The sequence below is a fragment of the Rhipicephalus sanguineus genome, chromosome 10, assembly GCF_013339695.2.
Source record: "Rhipicephalus sanguineus isolate Rsan-2018 chromosome 10, BIME_Rsan_1.4, whole genome shotgun sequence".
Taxonomy (NCBI): domain Eukaryota; kingdom Metazoa; phylum Arthropoda; class Arachnida; order Ixodida; family Ixodidae; genus Rhipicephalus; species Rhipicephalus sanguineus.
In genome coordinates this window covers 75,014,655-75,034,606 of record NC_051185.1, presented here as the reverse complement: position 1 = coordinate 75,034,606, position 19,952 = coordinate 75,014,655, and positions in this window count along the sequence as shown.

The window sequence follows — 19,952 nt, the reverse complement described above, 5'->3', positions numbered from 1 at the left end:
GCCTCACGAGTGTTTCATTTCTTTAGAATTTCTCATGAGCTTCCTTTTTTTGGCATTTTTATATACACTTGAAACTTGATTGAATCAAGTGGGGACCACACTCGAATTGTTTCGTTAAATTGGGAGGTTGGTAAAATGAAGAAAGGGATTTAGGTGTATTAAAATATAATATTGTAATGTAGCAACACGCAAACCCTACTAAAGCATTGTTTTTGCCACCAACCCCTGCCTGCACGGGAGAAATGTCTGTGAGCAGCCTCCCATGTTTTCCAACCATGCAGGCCAGGTAGACAGACCGACAAGTGTAGCTATTAGTATAGCTATTGCCGACATGCAAAGACACGGATGCAGGAATTGTGCAACAAACAGGCCGAGATGCACATTTGGGCTGGTTAGTTCATGATTAACAGTAGACAAACATCGGCAACAGACGGAATTACTTTTTCAGCGCTGTGGTTTGTGTCCTTGCTTTGTCCCGTCTCTTAGCGCTGTTTGTCTACTGTTAAAGCCGAGATGCCCCAGCACCGCTTGGTACCTGACTCGCATAGGTCAGCAAAAAATTTGGAGCTCACTCAGACTAAGACTCACTCAACTTTTTCCCAGCCAGACTCACTCAGACTCAAACTCAGTAGCACATTACATAGCCGTACTCACTCAGACTCACGGCTCGACCCGAGCCTGAGTGAGTCGACTCATGAGTCCGTTAGCTTAAAATTGCTGTCTTTTGATCACGGTGTCACAGCTCTTTTATCACATACTCAGTGCTCTACACTATGCCATTTGATTTTGTACCGTCTTATACAAGTTATCAGTGTTTTCAGTCCACTAAGGACATTTTTATGAAATATGTGACTCACACAACATGTTTATATCATGAACTTCCCATAGAAGTGTTCACGGGGGGAGAGGTCATGGCACATGAACGCTAGTGCATTGAGTATATGTGAATAGACTTGAGCATAGGTCGGCAAACTCACTCATTCGTCGACTCACTCAGACTCGCATAGTTCTGTGAGTTTGAGTCTGAGTAAGTCCAGGTGAGTAATATTTTGGTGAGCTCGAGTCTGAGTGAGTCCGGTGGAGGAAATTTTAGTGAGTCTCAATCCGAGTGAGTCCAGTTAAGGAAAATATTGGTGAGTCCGAGTGAGCCCTAATATATTTCGTGAGTGAGTCTGATTGAGCTCCACCTTTTATTGCCTACCTATGGTCCTATCTACTCTTCAGCATTACTGTCAGCCCTATTTGGCTTACATTTATGCTCAAGTCTACATACACATCCCTCAACGCACTATAGACTTCATGCCCCACCGCAATATTTATTGATCAGAGGTGTGAGTTAGGGGTGGGGTGCTGTGACCTCCCCCGCCAACTCTTTCATGAGAAGTTCTTTATAGAAATACCTCGTGCGAGTCGCGCATTTCATAAAAATATCCTCACTGGATTGAAATCACTGATAACTTGCATTTGATGGTACAACACCGTAAGGCGCATCGTAGAGCTCCGATTATGTGAGATACTGTCTTTAAAGAGCATTTCCACCATGATCAAAAAAAGCTAATTTCACGCTAATGGGCTCATGAGTCGACTCAGTCAGGCTCACTCAGACTCAGATCAAGCCGTGAGTCTGAGTCTGAGTGAGTCCGTCTGAAAAAATATGTGGCGAGTTTGAGTCCGTGCGAGTCCAGTTGAGAAAATGTTGAGTGAGTCTGAGTCCGAGTGAGTCCGCGGGTTGAGGAAAATTTTGTTGAATCTGAGTCCAAGTGAGCCCTAGGAGCAAAATATCTTTCTTGAGTGAGTCTGAGTGAGCTCCAATTTTTTTTGCCGACCTATGGGCTTGTGTATAAACTTAAGCCAATATAAGGCTGATAGTAATGCTGAACATGAGTGGAGAGGACTTTAGGTCAGCAATATCAGGTTGAGCTCACTCAGACTCACTCAAGAAATATAATTTGCGCGTAGGGCTCACTCAGACTCAGACTCACCATATTTTCCTCAACCGGACTCGTTCGGATTCAGACTCACTCAAATTTTCCTCAGCCGGACTCATTAAACTCACCAAAGTATTACTCACTTGGACTCACTCGGACACACGGCCCGATCCGAGTCTGAGTGAGTCAACTCATGAGTGAGTTTGCCAGCCTATGCGTAAGAATGCTACTAACTGCCGAGTCTGTGCATGGGTGCAGCGTGCAGCCTCGTAAAAATAAAGCTAGGGCGATGACTAGGGCATCTAGTCGTAATGCGACAGGGCGCACACACAATGAGAAACCCATCTCTCTCAAAATTGGAAAAAGACTGGTGCTTTTATACTCGGTGACTTCAGGAAAAGCGTCCTTAAATTGGGTTTGGTGGCCAAGTAGGTTGTTAATTCAAATAATGATAATGCCGAACCCCGTGAGCATTTTCCGAGGAAAGGAAATTCTTATATATATCGGGAACGGCGTAAAATCGGCTTTCATTGGATCGAGCTTCAACTGTAGCTATGTGTATAGCACAAACAGATTGTCGTTAATGTACATAACTATCATCATCATGAACTGGTATGCGACATAGAACTTGGACAGGTCCTACTACTCAACGCTACCGTGTGGCCTGTAATAACCCTGAGAACGACTACAGAGAGAGAGGGAGAAAGAAAGAAAGAGACAGAGAGAAAAATTGTTGCTGAAATAAAATTCTTCATGAGGCGGCATTCGAACCGTGTACCCTCGATCCGAAGGTGAGCGTCGGCTATCCAGGCACGCTAGCAGAGCGCAGCATAACCTTGTTTAGTATAGGGTAGCAAGGAGGTGGGAAAGAGAAGCGAGCGTGAGTAGGAGGGAAAGGAGGAGGGGAGACAGCATAGTGCAGCAGAGAAAATATGAGACAGAGAGAAAGAAATGCGGAAAGAAAAGAAAGAGAGAGAAAAAAAGATGGAAAGAAGAGAAAGCGAGCATTGCGTAGTCTAGTGACCAGATACCGCACCACCTGGCCAAGCCGCACATGCGCAGCAGCTAAGCCACGCCCACCAATAGAGACATCGCGCGCAACCTCCGCTCTACAGTGCATAGCCTGGCTGTGTACTCCCGAGGAGGAAGCCACACATCTCAAAGCTAGATGGGATGGATGGATACAACTTTATTTGAAATAACCAAAGTGAGTGTGGTTGGGCCCTGGACGTCCGGGAGCCCCCTAGCCGACAACTCTAGGCAGGCCCGGTCACCAGCCTCAGCTGGTCGTCCAAGCCAGTGGCCCCAAGAGCGGCCTCCGACGAGGAAGGGAAGGATTGGCAATAGGGTCTACCACCAGGGGCTTTGGGCAGCTCCACAAACAGTGGATCAGCACGGGGAGCCTTACAGGTGGTGCATTGTGGGTGATGGAGAGCATGGGTAAATAGATGTGCCAGATAGGGGGAATAAATGTTTTCATCTGGAGCTGGCACCAGACCGAACTATGATTAGGGGTAAGGGAGTAGTGAGGGGCAGGCAAATCTCGTCTGCCGTTCCTGTGATAGGACGTCAGCTAGATGGGCGAGAGTATGAGCGCCCACGTGCTTCGTTGTGCCAAGCTTTGCGCGACTTAGTGCAAGCTGCCCGCAGTTTCATGAAAAAGCCGCAGAACAACAGCTTTTCAAAGCCAGTTTGTATCTACAAGAGAGCAAGAGGGGCCTGGACAGGAGAAAAAGTTATTTTAGCACTTGAGTTTCCCAGTAATGAGAAACCAACTACCTCGCAGTGCAAACTTACGTGTGCACCACTTTTAGATGCATTCATCATCCCTAATGTGCTTAGTGTGCTGCACTGACCAGGAATGATCTACATACTGCACAGTTCTTGAACATCTTGAACAAAGTGGAAATACAACAAGGACACCGGAATGATATAGGGCACACTACAGCACTGACATGCAAGTGCACTCAACAGGGAAGTTGTTGAACATTAGAACAAAGGCAGCACTATTGTCTTGCATGGTCGTATTTTTGAAGTGCTCGATGCCTCGTTTTTGGAATCAAGATCGTTACTTACTGATGTTTCTTACGCGTGGTCACATGGGTGTTAGGTTGCTAGTATTTGCATGCATTTTGATTCCTTTTGAATAAAAGTTCAATTGTGAGTCAGCGTTGATGTGTGTCCTTCTGGTGTCCTTGTTGTACTTGCGCTGTGTTTGAGAACTGTGTCCAACTAGCCCAGCTATAGCTTCTTCTATGCAGCACAATGTAGTGCTTTGTCATGTTTTTGTGTTTTCTTTTTTCACCTTCATGGTGCTGACAAGGCACCTATGGGTCGCTCTCAAGCTGTTTTTCTCCCGCCTTTGGTGCTGATCTCTGCTTTTTATTGGTTTGTTTGTCATGCACTCCTTTTAGTTTAGCCATCAGCATTGATGTGTGCAGAATGTTTCGTCATAGTTTTACTATGTGAGGCAATACACAAACCACGCACTGCACTGTTTGCCCTTTTCAGTGTGAAACACTTCCTCCACAGTATAAACTTCAGATAACCTAGGAAGTGTACTCATCTTAAGCTAAGCAATGAAGAGCTGAATGAATGTTTATAGAAGCAACGCACAAGTGTTTCTCTGGCCTCTTCGAGTCAGGAAAACATTGCCAATCTGCAGCCAAGGCTTCCACGAACATGCGAGCAAAATGTCACCAGCAATTTGCAATCCCATGACAGCAGAAGGTCACTTGCTCTCTCAGCCAGCAGGTGGTTTCTTGATTGCAAGGACATCGTCAGTTATTGTTAAGGAAAATTCTTGATTAACGTGAGCGTTTGGGCGACTTGGTCAAGAAAATTTTCAACAGCGCGGAAAAGACAGGAACGGACAAAAGGGAGGTGACACGGACTAGTGCTGACTTACTTGTGGCAGCTATTGACCGTAGGTTGACACGCCTCTGGGAAGGAACAAATGTGCTCAGGGTGTTCCAGTACATAGATGGTTTCCCAATTGGTCTTGATTCTTCCGTCCAACCCTTTCACTCAGCCGTATCATTCACCGTTGATGTGTTCCGGTCGTCCCTCAAACCGTCGGAACTCACTCACGAGGTTCTGGAGGCTGACAGCCTTAGATTTCTTGACGTCTGGCTTTATTTCACAGTGGATCATGTGTGCTGGGAATATGAGCCCCGAGCCAAAAAACCGCTGCTGTCCTTGAGCCCACTCCAAAGTGTTGAAGCGTGGCATCGCTAAACTCCGCCTCTTGAACGCTCTCAGGGTGTCATGCTTTCACAGGTGTAAGGTCAGGTGGACCGCCTCGAGAAGGCTGGTTATTCACAACAGGTCCTTGCTTCTGTTGCTGGTCAGCTTCTCAAGGAGACCAAGCGCTCTCATCGTGATGATAAGAGCGAGAAGAAAGCTAAGGTGGAAGTGGTCCCTTACATAGCGTTTCCTACAATACTTACTAGAGGGAACTCTGGCGCTAGTGTCTATGGGAGCTGCAACACATGGCGCTTCAGCCAGCATGGGAATGATGGGTAGTACACGTATTTGTCTAAACTTCATTCTTTCGGCTTCCTTTGGCTCCGCATCGCCTGCATCCGCTTTGTCGCAAAACGAAGTTCACCAAAAGTCAGCAGTTCCACTTCACTACTTTAACCTTTGTAGGCTCACCAATTCATATCTGGTCACGAAGTTCACAAAGATCCATTCTTTATCCGAAAGAGAGCCAAAAACACAGCAATAAACGAAGCCACAAGTGCGTTCAAATCCGTGTACCACCCATCATTCCTATGGTGGCTGAACGATCGCAGCGCCAGAGTACCCTCTAGTTACCTTTAGGAAACTCTATGGTCCCTTACTTACACCGGACCTTAAGAAGATAGGGCAGAGCGCAGACGTGAAAGTTGTCTCTCCTGCGTCCCAAAAACTGGAAAAACTATGCAAGCTAACGACTTCCACTAGCACAAGCAAAGACGGCTGCCAGATCAAGCACAGGGACTTGTTTGTACCCTGTGTCGACAACATGGTGTATGCCATCCTGGTCTCATGCGGCAAGAAATATGTCGGCCAAACTTCAACATACCTCAGCGTTCTCTTGCGTGAAACCCGCGGGAATGTGCTGAGTGGCATGCCTACCAGGGAGACTGTAGAAGCAGCCCAGATTGCTCGTATGGGGGAAGCATGCATCAGCATGCCGTCCATAGATTTTCACAGGAAGGAAGTAGATTATCTTTCTATGCAGATGCTCTTGTAATATAGTGTTTTCAACTCTCTAACTTTGTCACGGTATGTGTGATGCTTGTCTCATGTTCTTTTGCGCAGTTTCGCAATTTTTCCACTACATCTGTCTTTTCTGAATTAAAAATCAGTGCCGCCTCCCTTTTGCCCGTTCGTGTTTTTTCCGCGCTGTTGAAATTTTTCTTCACGATAGAAAATTCTCATTAAGGACGAACTCGAAGGGACCATTGCTTCATCTTATGAGACGGCCGCCTCCAAAACGGACATGCCAGGTTCATATGTTTCTTGAAAACACTAAATGAAGTAACGAGAGGGAAATGACAGCAAAGGCATTTCCACGGCTGTACTTGGTAAAAAACAGGCCTTCACATAAAATATTCACATGTATTTAACGTGACCCGATTTCGCAGGTTCAAAATAAAAATGCGCATGACTGTATTGTTACCAGATTTTAACGATATAACTATGACATGCCCCTGTGTTGACAATTAAAAATAGAAGGCAGAGGCAAGTGTAGTCTGCCTTCAGCTCATTTCCTTCGGTAATCCTGTTTTGCTGGCTCTGAGATCACTTCTGGATACGCCTCGATCGCTTGACGTTACCTTGACAAAGCCAGTATAATCTGAGTTGCTTAACAAAGCCTGCAAGCATTACATCGAGGTCCAGATATTTTCCCGTTTTGGCACATTGTAACTCTTCCTGATCGACATCCAGCTGAAGATCTCACTTCACGCTACTCACGGTTACAGGCCACGGGCACACAAAGAATACACGATGTAGCTATATTCAGCAAGGGAAATAACTTTCCTTTGTCGTGCACTTTTGTAACGAAAACGGCACATGACAACTTGCGCTAAACTGCGAACAGACACGACTTGCTGTGGATGGACGGGACTGTACCCTTTTGACTGGGCACTGGCTCACGCCACCTAGCTGTAACACACCATGAAGTGCTCACTAACTCTATGTAGTGAAAGACTACATTTTACCTCCTGCCTTGATTTTAGCCACCAATCAGCAACTTCCTCTTGGTTACTTCTACCTGCTTAAAGTCTTGTTGCCTTCACTGGCCACAAACTCCGAACGTTTTTAAGAAGTCAGCCCCATTGTCTTGGACTGCAGGGTGAAGCCCCTTACTGAAAAGTATCGGGTGCTGAGGCCGTTTCCTCGTCCCCTCCACATAGTGTGTCCATCCCTTTGTATGTACTTGGCTCGGTACGTCTTAGCCCACAGCAGCCTTGGCTTTAAGCAACAGAGAGCTGCCCCGGGAGTTCTTTTCTTGGCGATTTCCTGCTTCTGTATGCTGCCTTTTTAAAGGACCCCTGACACCAAATTGAAACCTCGAGATCTTTGTGTTGTTTGACTTTCCTGTATACGGGGGCACATCTGACCGATTATTAGTGACGAACGTTGCCTTTAAGATATCTTAATTTGGTTTTAAAGTAAGCGTGAGTGCTCACTTGAGTTGGCTGCACCTTGCGACATCCTGGTACGACGTAGATAGAGGCCCCGTGTGACGTTCCACGAGTAAAGCAAGTATTGTGGACGTCACAGAAGGTTTGCGAGGCGCACGTGCACAATACAACGACTGGCACCCGGCGAGGCCTATTGATCCGCACCCCTCTGGCTCTGTTGTCGGGCTGCTCTCGAGGTAGTTTTCGTAAGGGGACACGCTAACCCATACCGAGGCACCCACATACTTTCATTCTCTACCGCGCGCGGGGCCCCGATTTGAAAACCGCGCTGTCAACGTCACCACAGCTTGAGTGCACGTGGTCTTTGACGCTCCCCGCATGGGGCGCCGGTTTCTTGTGGTTTTTACGCGGGCGTTTTGAAGTGATGCTAAAATGGTCAAAATTAACTACGCTAGAATTAGTTGTACGATACGCTAGAGCATGTACGATTTAATTTAGAGATTACCACACACAAAGCTACAAATTACAGCAAAAAAGTCAACAAAAATTTCGCTGTCAGGGGTCCTTTAAGCATCCTGTTTTCCACAAGCCCTCTCCACTCCTCCGACAATTCTTTTTCGCTTGGTCTCCTGCTGTTGTTGCCTGACAATCTTCTGGTTCGCTTCCTCTGTAGAAGCAGCTGAAAACTTTCCTAGCCCACTGCTCCTTCCTCTCAATTGCTTCCCTACCCTCAGACCCCTACCCTCCATCCCATGTACATGTGGTGCATTTACGTGTGCTCCCAAAGCAAGCCCACCCGCTGCTGAATGTCCAACATTGCTTGAACCTCATCCCCTTTCCTCTCGCCACCTGTGTCTCATTGCAGCTGCATGTCTGTTGCCTTTAGTCATCGTGTGTTCCCTTAGGCATTGAGGCCCCGTTGTGAGCCACACGCCAAGATTTATCCGCTACCTTCAGCGTGACCGTCTTTATTATCATTAAAAACCATGACTGATGATTTTTCGTGACTAAACTTTATAACCTAACCCATCTCCCTCTTTACAAGCAAATGTCCATTAATACCTTCCTTTTTGCTGCCATTAATACTATATATCATCTGCGCACATCAGTGCTGGTAATAGCTGTTCAGTACATTGTCCTTGCTTGACAAAAGAAAGGTTTGAAGCCAAGTCCACTGCTCTCTAGTTTTGCCCCTACTGTTTGTAGGTACAGCATAAATAGCAAAGCCCCCGGTTGTGTCTCTATAGGCTGAGAGACCTGCTTTTTCCATTTTATAGATATCTTCCCCATCCAGTGTGTCCCCCTTGGATCTTGCTCTCGTAGGCATATCCAGAAATGAAGAAGGCGTGTGTTGTTTGTCTGCTCTCTCAGTGCACTGCATCACTGAGAATGGACTGGGTTATGGATTACCCCGAGCTGTAATGTGGGATGAGGCCAGTGGTGGATGCCAGCTTATTTCCTCCGCCATCCCTTAGTGATTGCTCAGATGGTTGGAACCACATTTCTTTATGCCATCAGGACCTGTTGATGTGCTGCTTTTCTGCTCTGCACATCAACAAAATGTGTTTGGTCGCTATTGTGTGATGGTGATGACGATGCATCCGACCCTTGTGACGGGAGTGGCCGCAAACGGGGTTTCGGTTTCGTACTTGACGTTAATGCACATAAACGTACCAGCAGTTTTTTGTCCCTCCTTCTCTTATTTTTGCCTCGGTCTGCGGCCAATATGATGACCCTCAAGCCACAGGGGAGGGGGGGGGGGCAAGCTCCTTTCTGCTCTGGCCGGGGAATAGTAGAGCATTGGGAGAAGGGCTTCTTTGTGCTTCCTCTCACAACCGCAGTGCTGGCTTTCGTCTTCGCTAGGTCCCTCTGCGGCGCGATTCACCTTTTTTTTTTCGTCAGTAGCCTCATACCCCGTCGAGACTGCAGTGTTCGCTGCACAGAATCACCAGCATTTGAAAGTTCATTTTAATGGAAGAATACCTGTTCATCTTAAGCTGATTTTGTTTCTTTAGATTGAATTTATGGAAAAAAAGCAAATGTTCCCCATTTTGTATGACATAAGTAACGTGGCAATGAAACTATTTTTGTTATTTTTGGGGGATAAGGTGGATGACACTTGGCATGCACATTTATTAATGAGAACTAACAGACAGCAATGCCAAGGAAGTATAGGGGGTCTTATTTGTAGTAATTAGAATATAAATGTGAAGAAAGTAAAGTGACGAAAGGATAACTTGCCGCCGGCAGGGACCGAACCTCCGACCTTCGAATAACGCGTCCGATGCTCTACCACTGAGCTACGGCGGCGGTCATCTCCCCGTCCACTTTATAGGGTATATATGTGGATTGAAACTTCGGAGTGTCAGTCAGCGCCAGTCGCAGCCATGCGGCGACTGGCGCTGACAGCACGTAGCACGTGACAACACGTGCTACGTGACGCCAAAAGGCAGAAAAAAAGTGTTCCACACTCGCCGCCATGGCTGCGGCTGGCGCTGACTGACGCTCCTAAGTTTCAATGCACATATATACCCTATAAAGTGGACGGGGAGATGACCGCCGCCGTAGCTCAGTGGTAGAGCATCGGACGCGTTATTCGAGGTTGCAGGTTCGGTCCCTGCCGGCGGCAAGTTATCTTTTCGTCCACTTTACTTTCTTCACATTTATATTCTAATTGCTTACAAATAAACACCCCCTATACATTCCTTGGCATTGCTGTCTGTTAGTTCTCATTAATATTGTGTCTAACAAAGAAAAAACGAGCCCTTAAAAGTAATCTTTCCTTCTTGGCATGCACATGTAATTTTGTATGCTGATATCGTAACTGAAATCGGTTTTAAACTATCTGCTGTAGTTTTTGAGTTACAACACCTGATAGACTCTCACTGTCATCCCAAACTTAATTGATGAATTAGACATAAGTTCGTCAAGATTTTTGCGTAAGAACATTCGCAGGGGCTTATTCCGCGCTGTAAAGCTATTGCTTTGTTTTTTAATATTCAATTAAGCACGCATAAAAAATTTGAAGTGCCTTGTACATAATGTCTTACTAACAACTTTTACAAAAAACCGATTATAAAAATCTCTATGATGTGCAGACAAATGTGGACAGCTTTACGGCTCACACCAATGTTCCAGGTTCTAAGTGCAAAAGACAGAATGGTTATATCTTTGTTGTGAAATGGCACAGCATGGATGACTGACAGCAACTGCACAAAAAATTAAAGCTGAGCTGCTTTTTCATTGGACACGCGCCGCATTGTGGCTACCTGGGGGCTCTGTCGTTACGTTGATGCCGATATGCCTCGCAGGGAAAGCTGCATGATTTGCACTTGCTAAAGCCCCTTTTTTTCTCAGTTTCCCACAGCACAAGTGCTTTTTTCTCAACTTGTTCTGCTTATTTGTTCTAATATTTCACCATGACATAAAAGATGGTCTAAGGATTGCAAAAAATAATAATAAATTGAAAATTGAATATTTTAAGCCCCATTCCTATTGCCAGATGCCCCTAACGGGTGTGTACTGTCAGTGAGGTGCCCATTAATAACGGTTTGCGTTTCGTGGTGCTATATGTCAAAGCAGACCCGTTTTTGTTTCAGTTTGATCGGCCCTATTTAGGCAACCGGGGTGGCACGTGTTGTTCATTAACACCACTTTGCAGGTTTAATTTCAGGCACAAAACGATATCTACTTTAATGTGACCCATCAAAACTTTCATTAGCTATGAGAGTAAGCTTGTTGTAATTAACTTTATCAGTCAGCCCAGCAGGGAGCTAGAATGTCCTTATAGTACAGTGCTGTCGTACGTGGATATACGAATATGGGACGTGACATGGATCACGTGCAGGTTGTCAGCCAGATATCATCGGTGCAACATGCTGTGCTATCACAACCTGCTCAATTCAACAACATAATATAGATGACACCTTAAGTAAGAATTGACAACACATAACAAGTGAGGTTCCCAGTTGAAACGAGCACCTCAACGCAGCACCCTGGTTTCATCTTTCTGCATCCCGGTTGGTTGTCGGAGTGCTGGCACCCACTGCGCCATGTCCAGGGTGCAGATGATTGGCATGCGTCAAGTCCAGTTGATCGCACACTGACCATGCTTGTCGTGGCACTGACATCCACACCACACTTTGTTCTCGCGTACAGTTTTCACCAAAACATGGTCCCCTAGAACAAACATATGCGCTCCCGACCCCTAAACATTGTGCTTTGAATTTCTCTTGTTTGTGCTGCATGTAAAACCCAGCTTGAGAAGACTTGGCTTGTGTTTCCAAAAAAGTCCAGTGCCTGTCCACTCTGCTTGGTGTGTTCTGGTAAGCCACGAAGAAGCTATCCATACTTTCTGGCACCAATGGCTGCTTACCCGTTCTCTAGTGCTGACATTGATGAGATGGACCAATATTTTGGGATCCGTTTCGAGCAAATCCACATGCAACGTGTGACCAGCACTGCATTGCAGCCGGGAAGCAGGCTGCACTGCTTGGCAAATTTCGCACCTCTGTACCAAATCAATTCCTGACCACCGTAGAAAACTTTTCATCAGCATTTTCATGTGGCTGGCAGCTGTTCTGGAATAATGACGCCCCACATCATGCACCCTGCTCCAGTCATAGTACAGTTTCAGTTTGTCTGCATGCTGTCTAGGTCACCGGTTTAGGGTGAATTGGGTCATACGGCTTAGGTTTGCTTTGACAACCTGCAATCTCCTCCGTGGTCAGCGGGAAACACTGAAAGAATGACCCTGATGAATCATCTTTTATTTATTTATTTATTTATTTATTTATTTATTTATTTATTTACAAGTACTGATATCTCGATAGAACGAGACATAGCAGGAGGTGGTACATGAGCTAGTAAAACGAACTCCAAGCATACAAAACATTGAATCATACAAAGCAGAAGAGGGGACATGAGTTACAATGCATGATAAAAAGCACCACAAATGTGGTTCGGCAATTCTTCCACAAACTGTTCGTTTGGCCTTTCCTGCAAGGAGCCATCTAAGCTGTTCCAAATATCGACAACGCTTGGAAAAAAAGAGTACTTAAAGCAATTTACAAATGTCTGAAAAGGAATAATATCAAGTGGTTGGGATCGGCGCGGGGCGTGCCTAGTGGAATGACTGAAAGATGGCGCTTGGATGCGAATGTGGCCGTGTACAATCTGATGATGCAGTGCAATACGCTCAAGCGTGCGTCGATTAGCCAAAGGTTCTGACGACAAAGCGCATGCGTGAGCAGAAGGACAAGAATCGCGGTCATATCTGCGAAAAATGAACCATATTACTTTCTTTTGTACGGCCTCAAGCTTATTTATGTCAACTGCAGTGTAAGGCGACCATACCACTGAGGCGTACTTTAGTAACGGCCTGACGAGGGATTTGTAAGCAGTTAATTTGCAGTCCCTCGTAGTGTGCTTGAGGGTTTGTTTCAGGTATCCCAGTTTCCTAAGTGCCCTAGCACAAATGGTTTCAATGTGCAGGTGGCACTTTAGATTTTCAGTGAAGGTAATTCCAAGATATTTGAAGGTTTCACACTCTTAAGGTAGTGCCCATGGTAATGTAGCGGAAAACTAGCGGCTGCTTTTTGTTAGTAAAAGTCATTTGTACAGTCTTTTGGTAATTACTACTCATTTGCCACTCGTTTCTCCATGCACAAAAAGATGAAAATACATTGTTGAGACCCTCTTGATCACGTATGTTAGTTACACAGGTAGAAAGCACGCACTCGTCAGCGTAAAACCAGTTTTCACCGGTGTGTCCTTAATGACCTGTGCCACATCATTAATGTAAATAATGAATAGCAGGGGCCCAAGAACCGGCCCTGCGGTACACCGGAAGTAACTGCAGCCGACGGTGACTGTGCGTGATTGAAAGTGACAAATTGTGTCCCTAAACGTAACCAATCAGCTAATCGAACCTAGTATTTTCTCGTCACTAATAATTTTGCTGAGTGTAAAAACAAGTTTTCTGTGACACACCATATCAAATCTATAAATATGGCATCAACTTGACCTCGATTATTCAGGGCTGAAGCGATGTCGTGGGTGAATTCAATGAGTTGGGTAGTTGTGGAAAGGCCAGGGCGGAAACCATGCTGGTTCTGCGATACTAGTATGATCATATTCAGAGAGCTACCGATGAATATGCTTATGAATTATGTGCTCTAAGAGCTTGCAACAAGTACACGTTAAGGCTATAGGCCTGTAGTTGGAAATTTGCTGTTTATTACCCGATTTAAACACAGGAATCACATTGGCGATTTTCCAAATTGTCGGCACTGTACGTGTGTCTAATGATTTATGAAAAATTATCGCTAAATAATGAGCGTTCCATTCCGCATAATGCTTCAAGAACATATTTGGTATTCCATCTGGTCCGGCACTTTTATTAGTGTCGATGCTCAAGAGAACACTGTCGCGTGGTTGTGGTTTTTGCCTCTTCTAGATTTTTCTCTTTACTAAATTTCAGCCGGTACCTATGAGCAGCCAGCGTTGCATGCAGTTGGGATGTGCTGCCCTAGTACACCGAGTAGTGGCTCGTGATCTGTGTACATGGTGAATTGTTGGCCATGCAGGTACCAGTGAAATTTCTTTAGGCATAGACTAGGGCCTCACACTGTGCGTACCTTTTCTGGTTCCGTTGCAGTACATGACACAACGGCTCCTGAGCCATATGCAACACATCACAAAGCACCAGTTTCTTGATGTCATAGAATGTCAGCAAATGTTTCATAGCTTTAAACATGTCATTGCATTCTCTTGCCCATTTTTATATTTTTCAACAACTGACAGGGTGACTCCGCAACAGTCAAAGCGTTCTTGAGAAACTTTGAATGAAAATTCTATATTCCCGAATACGCTCTGGAACTGTAGTGGGCTTGCCCTCTTCCTTGCGGCTGTGGGCTAAATGCCTTGCACAGTCGCTGTGTGATCCCGATATTTCTGAATGAACCGGCATTTATCCGCCTCATCCATCATTGCCTGAAAAGAATAGTGGGTGCAACCCCAGACTGGTATTTACTGTCAGCAGTGGTCACAACTGCCAAAGTAAGTGGATGCTGCTGGTATGCCAAAGACTGCATAAACACCCTTCGCTTGCTGGGGCAGTGTGCTAGTCCAGTCTGGGAAGTGCCCACATAAGCAGACGCTTCCTTTACGACCACGACCAACAGCGTGGCTCAGTTGCTGCACATTACAAGGCGCAGCATGCCTCTTTCCACATGTTCAAGCCGTTGCTGCCCAACATTTTCCTGCAGTGCAAACAGCCCAGCGTAACAAAACACAGGAGTTGTACGCGTTCTCATGACATTCTCTGCTTGAAATTTTTGTACTGCTCCCAACTCCTTCAAGAACGGGGGGTCCTTTTGTTTTAGAGCTGTAACCCGGTCTTCGATTGCAATCTGGCCAAGTTCCAGCCAACTGACTTTCTGTCGTTGTCCTTTGCAACAATCGCAGGTGTCGCACGTACAACCCTGCCCTTGTAGTACACTCTAAGACAAAATCGGGTATTTGGGGAGTAATTTCTGCCACACAACAATAATCGTCATTTGGCTTGCTCGCGTTTCCTTTCTTGAAACCCCAGCTCTCGTCACTTTCCTGTCAAGAATGCTATGTCACGCTGATAACGCGCGTGCCGTTCGTGACCGGGAAGTGCCGCGACCGCGGTGATAACGCGAGGAAAGTACGCGAGGTGGGTGACGATTGTTGTTGTGTGGCAGAAACACTCCCAAAATACTCGATTTTGTCTTAGAGTGTAGCTGTATGTGCCACCCAGTGTAGGTGTTGCACAGTTTACGTTTCACTCTTGAGAACTGAGATGCCGTGGAGTAACAGCCATTGCCGCAGTGTTCACTGTGTGCCTTTCAACTCGCTTCATGGGTTGCATTAACCAAATGTTCTTAATCAGAACATCAAGCACATGCGTGCTCTCGCTCTAGCACTTGGGCACATGCTTTTCAAATGACCTACTTCCAAACACTTCCAACAAATGGAATCCAGACGAGTGTTCCCTCTTTCACATTTTTTTGCACTTGCTGACCTCTGCTTTCTTTGGGCTTAGCTTGTCTGTGGTCTTGATGCGGTCGGCCCACGACTATGTGCACCGATGCCTATGGCTATCCCTGTCCAGGGCGATTTTGCAAGCGCCTTGAATGTCAGCTCTCGTTCAGCAAACAGTGCATTCCGTTGACTAGCAACCAATTTATCTTGGAGAGTGGCCTTTCAAGAAATCACCGTAGTTGCAGTCTTGAATCAGTGTTTAAGACTGACCGCGTGGACGCACACTGACTCATTGGAGAGTAAGCTTGTTGTAATGGCAATATCAGTCAGCCCAGCAGAGCATATAATTTGTTTATTCAGTGTTGATGTACGTACCGATGTCACACTCGTGAATGCACAATTTTGTTGTGGGCACTGCGGTGCAATTGACAAGGGGCCTTCTGCAATCGACGGCTCTCACTTCAACTTCTGTCATGAATGTTTTATTTTCTTGCCATGGTATTCGAGCAGGATGTTATTGGGGTCCAGTTTCTGCTTCGTAACTCCTTAGTGCAGAATGAATGCTATGCAAGTTTCACCATCATCGTTTAAACGAGTGTTGGATTCTGGGAAGCTGCATGTCACGCCAGCTAGACTTGTTCTAGAAATGTTCCATCTGTACGCAGCATTGAGGCACTCAAGCTTCTTCTCGAATTTCACGTATGTCGAGTGAAATAGCTGCCCTGTTTTGTCGCAGACGGAGGGACTCGTACAGACGGGACAACCTGGCGGCCGAAAGGTACTTGCTCAAAGTGTTTACACATTATCCTGCACTCCTCAAACTTATTTACTGGCTTATTTTATTTTCACTTGGACACTCGATACAGAACCTGCTCACTCTTACCTCCACCTTGCATGCTGCTCGGTTGTGAAAGGTGTAGCAGAAACCTGTGCGAGAGATTTGTTTGACTTGGTGCATGGTTCACTGAAGTAAGGTGGCAAATTGGGCTAGTTGGAACGTACTCGCCATGTTCAGCGCAAAACAGGAACACGAAAACACAAGGAAGTGCACGACACAAGCGCTGACTAACAACTGACAGTTGTTAGACAGCGCTTGTGTCGTGCACTTCCTTGTGTTTTCGTGTTCCTGTTTTGCGCTGAACATGGCGTGCATGGTTCACTTGTTTTTGTTCGATGGATTTGTACAATCTCACATTTCTTTGTGGCTGTTCTGTGTTGGCACATTTGCAAGTTGTCCTTGTTCTGACTGGCGTCTTGCATTAAGTGTAACTTGCCTGGTTCTTTCTTTTTTCATTATTATTACTTGAGGTATGCGCCCAGCTGCATCTCACAAATGTTCAGGTTTTCCATTATAACTAGAACACGTAGTATTCTCGAAAAAAGAAAAATGCTGCCGATATGGCATCTCCTTAGAGGGAACCAGTCACCAGCAGTACTTATAATTAGGCAATATTTTTGTTCACTTCATTGAACAACTTGGCTAGTACCTTGCAAAACACTTGTGAATATTTGTAGTAAAGAATATTTCTTAACAAAGAGAAGTGGGAATGTGCGAAGTTGACCACTCTATTAAATATCCCTGCCCTTCATCAGACTCTCGTTGATATGCATTATACAGTTTGCTGTGTCCTGTACGGTACTAACCATGTCTAGCCAGGATGTCATCATACCAATTTATGCAGTCTTGAAATAGTACAATACTGCACTCCTTCTATATTTCATCTATCTGGTGTTCATTGTATGGCTTATATTTAGTCCAAATTACATTATCTTGTAAGGTCGGAATCGCATCAGTATATAATTACAATGTTTTATTACCCTCTCTGAGCTAAGTGTACACCATTTGTAATGTTGTGCATGCCGGAAAAAGGCATCACACATTTGTACGATAGCTATAGTACTTGCATTGCTCATTCCTGGTCATTATGGATGACAGTGCTGCTATATGAAACAGAGGTAACGAGAGTCTGTGAAATTGCAACATCCGTGCGTTTGTACAAATCACAGCTGTGAGATAACACATGTTAAGCGACATTGTTTGGCTTCCCATCATGTGAGGGCCATTACTTCGGCTAACTGTGTTGTCCCAGTGGCTTGTTTATAACTTTCTCAAGAGGGCAATGGAAGACCCATTTCACTCAGCTTTTGACACAATGCGATAAACAATTGTTCAACTGCCAGCCTCAATGCATGCAGGTGCATCAAACTTTTATCGTCCACATTATGATCACGAGTACCACATTGTATTGATTCTTGACAGTGTGTTGCTCAATTGATGAAAGGCGCACCTATGGTATCGGAAAATTGCTGAGCTCTCTCATTGAGTACTACTGAGTGAAACAGCCTCATTGCATCAGAATGCATGCACGGCGTAAAAGCGGTTGTGCGTTCTGGAATCTAAGCAAGCTTAAGTGACCTGTAAGTTTCATTCAATAAGGCAACTCGCTGTTTCACAGGCTTGATGACAACATTGCAACAATATTGTTGCGCAAACATGGAAGATTTACTGTGAGAACTATGAGCTGCACATGTAAAATCTCAGCTACGTTTTCTCGTACTCTTAGTTGTCAGCATTCAGGGTGGCCAGCTGGATCAGCATGCTATCGGTAGCGTAGAAGAGATTGCATCCCTGGCGCAGGTACAGCAAGACCCCGCAGGGTCCAGCGTCAACGGCCAGCTCGAGCCACTTGCTGGCCGGTGCGGGCGAGCTGAGCCGGTGCGACCCCGCTGCCACCATGACCTGGCCCCGGGGCCTGCTGGGCGACCTCAAGAGCCACCTACAGGCATCCGCTGCACCTCCGCCACGGCCATCCTCGTCGGCCACCAGCGAGAGCCACCTCGCCCACCGGGCCCAGGCAAGACGTTCGGTGCGCGCTCCCTATGGCTAGTGTGTGCTCTTGAAAACGCTGCTGTATATGCACCTAACTTCTGAGTTCGACGGTGGTGTTACGTGATGTTTGGAGTACAAGAACTGAACACCCATCGGTCACGAATACAGTGCCTTCAGAAAGGTTTAATGTATGCATGCAATCTCTGCCATCTGCCCGCTTTCTTTCGTGGACAGTAGCCGAGGCACTGCCGACGCAGCAGCAGTATTAGTGTTCTATGCCGATGTTGGCAATGACATATCTGCCAAGCTCCCGATTACCTGCGGAGACTCCCGGATTTTGAACGTTTTCTCCTGGTTGTACGGGTCATAGGAAAATCTCCCGGAAATCCAGTGTTGCCCCGCGCGTCCAGTCCATTGCGCGCCCCCTTGCGTCGACGGTGAGCGAGGTGGGACGCTACACGCAAATTTAAAAATTGATCCTAAAGGTGCTATAGGTTATATCAAGCCGTTAATAATTTCGTATTGATATGCGTTTGTGTACACACAAATGTTCACTTCAGTTTCATTGCTCATGAAGTAGCTGTGCACTTTTCGCCGCTCCAGCACTTAAAAGGGTAGCCGTTACCCGATGTCTGTCGAGTCCCGTCTCAACGTGCCCCTTATGTCCCTTGCCCGACGAAATACTGGTAAGCAAGCGACGACAGGCCTCGCACGCGGAGCGATGTATCGCATGTGCCCTTCACACGACGGTGACGGCCGGGTCGTTTCATCTCTGCTACAACTTCATTTGTCCCTAGCGCTAGCGCGCTTTTACTCGCACGTGAAAACAGATGATGCGGAAGCGATGTTCATCGGCGACCGCAAAATCCCGCTGACAGTGTTCATATAATTGCTATCGCAGTACCCCCCCCCCCCCCCCCGTTGAGTAGATCTCCCGGATTCCGTCCTCCAAACTTGGCAGGTATGGTAATGCATAATAAAACCAACAGAAAAAATTTTAACACAACGTTTATACTGCGCGTTAAATTTGCCCGTGAAATCCAAAAATATGCGATGAGCTAAAACAGGATGGCCACACGGCCCCCTCCAAATAGTTTTTGGCACGCTGGGAGCGTTTTTTGGAAATAATATTTTCGGTTCCGTGCCTTTGAATGTGGCCACATAACATATAAAAACCCAGGCAAAACAAAAATATCGATTGGACAGGCATGTTCGATCTCTCGTGGAATCACCTGAGGTAATTTTTGCATCTCTTTCATGTAGTTGCACCATCATGTGTCCAAATGTGCCATTTAAAAAAGAATGCTGCCCAGAATATCCCGTTAACTGGAGTTGTGGTTGTGCTGCCGTGACCTAGCTTAGTGCTCTCTTTACATACTGTCGCGTGGTTAGTGCCGCAGGGGCACGGACACGCAGAGACTGACGCGTACACGCTGCTCCTCGGACGAAAATGTAACCCAGACTTTATTGGGGCACGAACATATATATGATGCACGGCAGTAACAGGGGGCGCCACACTCCAGTGGCGGCCTAATCAAAAGGCTG